This window comes from Dama dama, chromosome 30 (assembly GCF_033118175.1).
Source record: "Dama dama isolate Ldn47 chromosome 30, ASM3311817v1, whole genome shotgun sequence".
In the NCBI taxonomy this organism is placed as follows: Eukaryota; Metazoa; Chordata; class Mammalia; order Artiodactyla; family Cervidae; genus Dama; species Dama dama.
In genome coordinates this window covers 19,382,530-19,391,701 of record NC_083710.1, presented here as the reverse complement: position 1 = coordinate 19,391,701, position 9,172 = coordinate 19,382,530, and positions in this window count along the sequence as shown.

Below are 9,172 nucleotides of genomic sequence, written 5' to 3'. Positions count from 1 at the left end.
GTGGGTTGCCATTCCCTTCTCCAGGGAACCCAGGTTCTCAAGCTGGGGATCAAATCTAGGTTTACTGCATTGCAGGCAGATTCTTTACCATCTGAGCCACCAGGGACATCCCACCCTTTATAAGGGAGAAATGCAAGATAGAGACTGGTTCCAAACAGCTGCAACTTGAGCCAGAGCTTCTGCCCTAGAGCCTCTTCTCTTTTTTCTTCAGCCCCCTTCTCATCTGTCCAGGAAGTGACCTCACACATTTTCTGAGGATGGGTGTGGTTCACATTGCCTATACATGATCAACCAAAGCAGTGCAATTAGAAGCTATGTTCTCATTAATCATTAATTTGAATATTTCCACAGTCTGATTTATATCCTTCTAATTTCTTTCAAATTCTGGACAATGGGTCTTGAACCAAATGGCAAAATGCGAGACCCCAGGATGCAGAAGACACAGGAGACATCTTGGGTTGGGATGATCCTCTGGAAGAGGAAAAGGGCAACCCACTCCAGTATTCTTGCCTGAAAAATCCCATGGACAGAGGAGCCAAAGGGTCGCCAAGAGTCAGACATGATTGAGCAACTGTGCACACACACACAGACTTCCCTTTACACAGGTTTAGTCCAAGCTTTCAGGAAATCGCTAACTTCTCAGCCAGCACACGCCCTCCCCCTTCCTATCTCCTTCCCCACTTGAGAGGAAGGAGCTATTTCTGCCCCCATTATCACGTCTCTCTGCAGCCAAGTGAGGGGATGGTGCCAGGTGCCAGGAAAACTAGTGGAAGCTCCTGCAGGCCTAGTGATGGGGCTTGCAGACTGCCTTCGGCAGCTTCCCTGGATGGATGCTTTACCCTGGGCTGATCCCGCTCTTCCCCACCATTTGACCTCTGAGGTCAATCCAAGTGTTTTCAGCCTGCCTGCTGGCTTTGCTATTCAACCTGATTTAGACTGATTTGGCAAGTTGGCCCTCATGAGCATACCCGCCCTCTCCAAGCCCAAAGTGGATCGTGTAGGTGTGCCGTCTCTGCTTGGATAAATAACACAGCTGTGCACTCAGTTCATGGTGAAGATGGAAGGCGGCAGATAACTGGTTTCCAGCTAAGGTTTATGTTATAAACCTCATCCGGGGTAATGTTCTTATACGGAACTCGTTCAGGTGTGAGAACTGTTGCACCAAAACAAACATGTGTCCAGGCTCCCTGCTACCCACGGAGGTGAGGGACTGCCCAGCTCAGAGGTGTCCGCATCTCCTTGTGACATGAATGCCAACTACGGCACCAACCCAACGAGAACTCCGAGCATCACACCCCTTCCATTCCTCGCCACTGTGGACCCCAAGGTACGACTGAAAGTGCCTGCCTTCCAAGGAGTGGCCGAGAAGGGTGCTTTCTCCATCTGTTCCTAGTGCTCACATCTCCTAGACGCATGAGTCAAGAGAAAGGAAGTCCGAGCAGACCCTGAAGGACCTGAAGGACCTAAAATCCCAAATGACGGGTGTGTGGAGGGCAAGGTCATGCCCACTGGGCAGTGGGGAGACGAGCATTTCCTCCTCGCACTGTGACAGGACAGCTGACACGCCCTGGGGGACGGCTCACCCCCTCCAGCCGCCCTGCTGGAGAGACTGGGGGTTGGGGAGACAGGGCCTTGGGGTACCTGCACCCACTGGGTTCCACACCAGTCTGCAAGGCTTGAGGGCCAGTCAATATTTACCTTTGTTTTACCTCACACTGGAGTTACTCTTTGGCCTATTTGACAAAAGCAAGTGCCATGATCCAATACTGGATGCCCTGGGTCTTCTGCTTTTCATCCCTGTCCATGGTTTCGGCCATTTCCTGTGAAAGGGCCAGAAATGAAAGCTGCTGAGTGCAGGTTACCTTTGTCATTTAGCGACACTACCCCTGGAAACAGGAAGTGTGAAAGTGTCAGCCGCTCAGCCATGCCCAACTCTTTGCGACCTACGGACCTTAGCCCACCAGACTCCTTTGTCCATGCAGTTTCCCAGGCAGGGATACTGGAGCGGGTTGCCATTTGTTTTTCCAGGAGAGCTTTCTAACCCAGGGTACGAACCTGGGTCTCCTGCACTGCAGGCAGGCTCTTTACCATCTGGGTCACCAGAGATTCAACAATAAACAGTTGTGAACATATAGCACAGGGCAGACACTGAGCCACAAGCAGTATAAGCCCTCACTTAACCCTTGCGCCCCAGTGGGGAGGTGGCATTCTCATCTTGGGGCCTCAGGTGAGTGCAGGATTCTGAAGGTGTCCCCATCACCCCGTCAGTGTGGCCTCATCCTCTGGTCCTCAGGGTAGGTTGTGGGGGTCGTGAGGTCTACAGAACAGACATCACTGCGGTCTCTCAGGAAAGCTGGAAACTTCTCTCCAAGCCCTTCATAGCCAGGAGTGCACAACCACCCTTATTTGTTTCTGGGTTGAAAACTTTGACAACTGCAATTGTTTCCAGATCTGGCTGACCATTAGAAGGAACTGTGGAACTTCATTAAAATATGAAGCAACAGCCTCATTGCAAGGGGTCTGTCTCAGTTCTCAGGTAGCCCCCAGCAGTCTGCACCTGGCATGTCATCCCCACCCGCAATGATTCTGAGACTATGGAGTCCCATCCCAAGGTCACAGGTGTGAGGACTTGAACCAAGGCCACAGACACGGAGCCCAGAACCAAGGTCACCTCTGAAACCAACTAAGCCCCTTTGTAACCATTGCCAAAAGCCCCTTGATCATCACCAGCAAGGTTCCTGACCCCAAATTAGGCAAAAATGCCCCTCCTGGTACTCACCCTATAGTGCCCTAACCAATGCCACCCTCCAACAGGAATTTGCCTTGAAGCTATAAGAACTGGCTGCTAGCCCACAAAAGGCGTCAGCTCTCCCTTGAGCTGGCCCGCTGTTCTGACACGTCCCATGACTCTCCCTGGTCAGGAGGTTGATCCACTGCATTTGCAGCGCCTTCACTGTTCCTGCTCTCTGTCCTGAATAAACTTACCCCCTTCTGAAATGCTCTGTGTCTGGACCTCTCCAGCCTGCACTCAGACTGCTACAATGACTAGGTGGGCTTGAGAATCCAGGGCAGGAGAGGCCGTGGGGCTGGGGATGGCTCAGCTCTCTGTGCCTTTGTTCCTGTGTCTGTAGAATGAGGACAGAAACAGCCGTTACACCGTCTGAGATGTTCAAAGCGCTTTTCGGCGCACACTTGTTGTTGTTCAGTCCCTAAGCCGTGTCTGACTCTTCCAGACTTCCTGGATGACAGCACACCAGGCTACTCTGTCCTCCACTATTTCCCAGAACTTGCTCAAACTCAGTGATGCCATCCAACCATCTCATCCTCTGCTTCCTCCTTCTCCTTTCACCTTCAATCTTTCTCAGCATCAGGGTCTTTTCCAATGAGCTGGCTCTTCCCATTAGGTGGCCAAAGTACTGGAGCTTCAGTGTCAGCAGCAGTCCTTCCAATGAATATTCAGGGTTGATTTCCTTTAGGAGTGACTATTTTGATCTCCCTGCAGTCCAAGGGAGTCTCAAGTCTTCTCCAGCACCACAATTCAAAAGTATCAGTTCTTTGGTGCTCAGCCTTCTTTAGGTCCAACTCTTACATCTGCACATGACTACTTGAGAAACCATAGCTTTGACTATACAGACTTTTGTCGGCTAAATGATGTCTCTGCTTTTTAATACGCTGTCTAGGTTTATCATAGCTTTTCTTCCAAGGAGCAAGCATCTTTTAATTTCATGGCTGCAGTCACCTTTCACAGTGATTTTGGAGCCCAAGAAAATAAAGCCTATCACTGTTTCCATTGTTCCCCCATCTATTTGCCATGAAGTGATGGAACCAGATGCCATGATCTTGCTTTTTTGAATGTTGAGTTTTAAGTCAGCTTTTTCACTCTCGTCTTTCACCCTCATCAAGAGGCTCTTTAGTTCCTCTTTTACTTCCCGCCATTGGAGTGGTATCATCTGCATATCTGAGATTGGTATTTCTTCTGGAAACTTTGATTCCAGCTTGTGATTCACCCAGCCCAGCATTTCACATGATATACTCTGCATATAAGTTAAATAAGCAGGGTGACAACATACAGCCTTGTCATACTCCTTTCCCAATTTTGAACCAGTCTGTCGTTCCATGTCCAGTTGTAACTGTTGCTTACAGGTTTTTCAGAAGGCAGCTACTATCAAAACCTTTAGCATAGTCAATGAAGCAGATTTGTTTTTTTAGAATTCCCTTGCTTTCTCCATGATCCAACAGATGTTGGCAATTTGATCTCTGGTTCCTCTGCCTTTTCTAAACCCAGTTTGTACACCTGGAAGTTCTCGGTCCATGCACTGCTGAAGCCTAGCTTGAAGGATTTTGAGCATAATCTTCCTAGCACGTGAAATGAGTGCAACTATACGGTAGTTTAAACATTCTTTGGTATTGCCCTCCTTTGGGATTGGCATGAAAACTGACCTTGTGTGAACACACGTATCACCTTAACCTTCTCAGAACTAAGATTCAAACACTTTAAAATTGCTGCTGATAGTGTGAGTGAAATGGTCCTTTATTAGCTGAATCTTCATGTAAGCATGCCACCCTTCTCTTCTTCTCTTCCATCAGTTGAGCAGTCTCTGTTCTTTTGTCTTTACGTGGGAGCACAGGAATTTTAAAACTGGAAAGTCCTTTCCTCAGTTTCCGCTGTTACCCGAGACTCACTGGTGGATGGTCTCCAGTGCTCTCTCTTCAGCTGGGACTCCAGGCACAGACTCTCCTCTGCAGAGAGGAACGCCCTGGAGCGGGGACCCGGGGTTCTCCTGTTCCCTGCCGTGCGTTCCTGAGAGTTCTGCAGAGGGCACCCTTCGCCGATGTTCAGCTGGCGGAACTGCTTCCTTGGGAAGCCCTCCGCCCCTGCGACAGAGGGGGCTCTGTCAACACACACGCTTCTGTCTACTGGTCGGGAGTGGAAAAGTGAGGCCGGAGTGGAGGATAAAGCAAAGTGCAGGCAGCACTTCTGGGAGGACACGGACCTCTGGAGCCAGGGCAGCCTGCAGAGCTCAGGAGACAGGCACATCAAAGGCAGAGACCTCGTGGCCCAAGAAGGAGGGAAGAAGGGCCCAACCCCCCGAGGGCTGTTCTTGCTTCCTCTGAACCAACTTGAGTGGATTTCTCCTTCTTACAACCCAAAAGCGCATGGTTGGGTGGGGTCTGGTGAGGGCTGGGGGACCAAGGAGTCTTTCCAGGTGCAGGCAGGATGTGCAGAGGCAGGCGGGCCCACAGCGCTGGGGCGGTAATGCCGCGAAGCCAGGTAGCGAGTGGTCTTTTCCTGGAACACACACGCCTGGCTAGAGCCGTGCCATCTGTTCACACTAGGACGATGATGTGCACAACTCAGTGTGCGTGTTGCAGCTGGTCTGTGCCATGGGCACAACTTGGGAGGGGTCCCTTGATCTCTCAGTCCCTGGGCTCAATGAAGGGATCAGGCTCCTCACCCCGAGGCGTGAGGCACGAGAAAGTGTCCATTGTGGGGCTGACATTAGCTGGAGCTTCAGCTCAAGCTGCCTTGAACTCTAGCCTCAGCTTTTCCACAGTCCCATGGAGACACAGTCGAGAATGTACCTTGGTTCGCTCTGCTTTCCAAACAGCAGATCTCTTACCTCCCTTACTAACAGTAGGAAGTAATCATTCAAAGTTGCTTTCTCATACATTCAGCAAATTAAAGAAGTGATAGGTTTCTCTTTGTTCAGTGACACTCATCTTCCCAATGTACTGTGGGCGTATGGGCTTCCCAAATGGCTCACTGGTAAAGAATCTGCCTGCCAATGCAGGAGACGTGGGTTTGATCCCTGGGTCAGGACAATCCCCTGGAGTAGAAAATGGCAAACTGCCCTAATATTCTCGCCTGGGAAACCCCATGGAGAGAGAGGCCTGGTGGGCTATAGTCCATGGGGGTCGTAGAGAGTCAGACACGACTGAGCAAGCACACGCATGCGTAAGTGCCTTTGTGGATCCTCTCCCAGTGGACTTAATTCAAGGCCTTCATCGGTGCACATAATGGGCACTTTCTTCCCTTTTGGGGATGGAACTGACCTCTGTTAATCCTAGGAGAATTGGCGAAGGCAATAGGGCAGGCCTCTCCCCCACACTCTAAATGGCACCGACCTAAGTCTCAGGTCCTTACCTGACAGAAGTGACCCGCTGACACCTGAGGCCTGCAGCGCAGGACAGGGCTGAGGCCTCACTTGGCTCCCCACTGCAGCTGCTCCGGCGGCACCCAGGACACAACAAGTGACGTTCAATGAAAGTCTGGGGAAGTCCAGGCTCTCTCCCACATTTAGTCCTCGAGGGAGAGGTTCTTCCTTGATGGGGAGACTTGAGATACCCTCTAACCCCTACACCCAATGGGGTACAAATGGAGTATCTTTTAAGTTATTTCATAAAACATATGCTCTCCTTTTAAAATATATGCAGTGTAGCAAGGAATTTCCAAGGTGGCGCAGTCCCAAGTGGCAACTAACAACACAGGATATGCAGGAGACATGGGTTTGATCCCTGAGTTGGGAAGAGCCCCTGGAGTAGGAAATGGCAACCCACTCCAGTATTCTTACCTTGAAAATTCCTTGGACAGAGGAGCCTAGCGGGCTACTGTCCATGGGGTCACATAGAGTCAGACATGACAGAGCATGAGCAAATATATATACACACACATACAAATTCAAATATTCGTCATTATATACTCTCATTATAAAAATACCATCCCTTTCATGATAGAAAGCCATCCTCGGTATCTCTGAGGACTGGTTCCAGGAACCTCCTTGGATACAAAAATCTGCAGGTGCTCAAGTTCCTTATAAACAAGGGTGCGGTACAATGAACACTGACAAGACAGGTCTGACTGTATGCACACGAAGAGACTCCCCCTTGCCCTCCTCCCTACAGGTTGCCCTGTTAAGAATTCAGCGTGTTTTCTGACTTGTTTATATACATGTGTGCTCATGCAGAAATACATACTTTGCTCCATTTTTAATAGAAATGGGACCTTACTATGAAGACTGTTATGAAACTCGCTTTTTACTCTAGAGAATACTGAGCTATCTCCAGGGCAGTGCATTCATGTGTCTCATTGTTTAACTGTTGCAGACACTCCATAATACAGAGGAGTCAAAGTTTAACCTTTCCTTGTTGACGGATATTTCTCCTAGTTTTCATCCTGCTTAATTTTCTAAAACCAGGTGTATTGAGGGATATTTTATATGCAGTAAAATCCATCCTTTTAAATGTGCAGATTATGTTTTAACAAACCATCATGTAACCACCACCGTGATCATAATTTCCACGACTGCAAAAGTTCCCTTATGTCTCTTTGTAGTAAACCTCATGTACCCTCAACCCCAGGCAAATACTGGCTCATTTTTATCCCCGTAGTTTTCCTGTTTCCAGAATGTCATACAGTTGGAAGTATAGTACATCACCCCGCCCCCCCCCCCCAAGTCCTGCTTCTTTCACTTGGCACAAGGGATCAGAGATTTGCCCACATGGCTGCATCACTCAGTCCTTCACCTTCCTTGCTGAGTGAGCTGTATTCATTCACTGTCTACGCTAGTTTATCTAGTCACCAGCCGGTGGACATTCGGGTGGTTTCCAGTTTTTGGCAATTAGGATCAAGTCTGTTTAAACATTTGTGTACAGGTGTTTTGTATGCACATATTATTTTCATTTTTCCTGGGCAAATACTTAGGAGTGAGATTGCCGGGTTATAAGGTGGTATGATTAACTTGACCAAAAAATGCCATACTGTTTTTTAGCACCCCTATATAATTCTGTATTCCCATGAGGGATTCCCAAGTGGGAGTCCCAGGTGCTGTGCAGGTCAGTACTTGGTGCTGTCAGGGCTCCAGAATTTTAGCCATCTTGGTAGGTGTGTAACATTATTTTGTGGTGGTTTTAATTTGCATTTCCCTAATGACCAACAATGTTGAGCAGCTTTTCAAGGGCTTCTTTGTAGCTTCTTGATGAGGTGTATGTGTAAAGTTACTGCTCACTTTTAAACTGGGTTGTTATTATTTGAGAGACCCTTATACAGTCTAGATATAAGTATTTTATTTGTATTTTGTAAATGTATACTCCTCTACAGGATGTTTTTAATTCTGGCTGCTCCTGGCCCCTGCTGCTGTGAGGACTCTCTGGCTGCAGCAAGCAGGGGGACAGGGACTCATCACTGTGATGTGTGGGCCTCAGTGGTTGCGGCACTTGGGCTCAGTAGTTGTTCTGCATGGGCTTAGTTGCCCCAAGGCATGTGGGATCTTCCCAGACCAGGGATCGGACCCGTGTCCCCTGCACTGGCAAGTGGATTCTTAACCGCTGGACCGTCAAGGAAGTCTGTCTATAGAATGTTTAGTCTCCCTTTCAACATCACTGATGAGAAACCGTTACTTATTTCTGAAGTGCTATTAGCAGTTTCATGCTACACTGGTCTCTCTTTGGAGATCCACATGTGCCAATGTTAAGAGAATGCACGGCTGAATGAATGCTCCTTACTGTCTTGGCAGTGTCCTGAGGGTGAGGAGAAGGTCATCAGTGGTCTAGAGGGGGAACTGCGCAGTAGGCTGACTTAAGGGAGGGATTCATTTGAGAACTCTTTTGGAAGCCTAGCATCCCATCGCATGTGACTTTTGCAAAGCTCACCTTTTCTATTTCCACTGAATTAACAAAGATTCCTTAATGGTGTTGACAGACAGCTCAGACACAGCTGTATTCATCCTGTTTCCATCCTCCATTCTCGAGTCCCAATGTTCACTGTTCATGGGCGAGCATGATAGGCTGCGCTTGCCTCTAGAAAGCTCAGGTGTTTTGACTTCACTATTTTTAATTGAAATACATCTGATATAGAAACACTGTCAAGGAATACAACATGATTTGATAATTTATATATTGTGATATAATTGCCAATGAAGTATAGTTAGCTCTTCTATAATGCAATTACTTTTTCTGTTGTGGTATAAGTAAGATCTAGTCTCTGAGCAAGTTTGATGATTATTGTTAATAATACAGCAGTGTTACCTTTACTCATTGTGCTCTTCGGGACTTATTTACTACTAGTTCCAAGTTTGTGTCCTTCAGCAACAACTCTCCTCTCCTATCCTATCCTGAACCTCTGGAAAACACCACTTTTCTGTCTTTATGAGTTTAGCCTTTTTACCTTCCACAC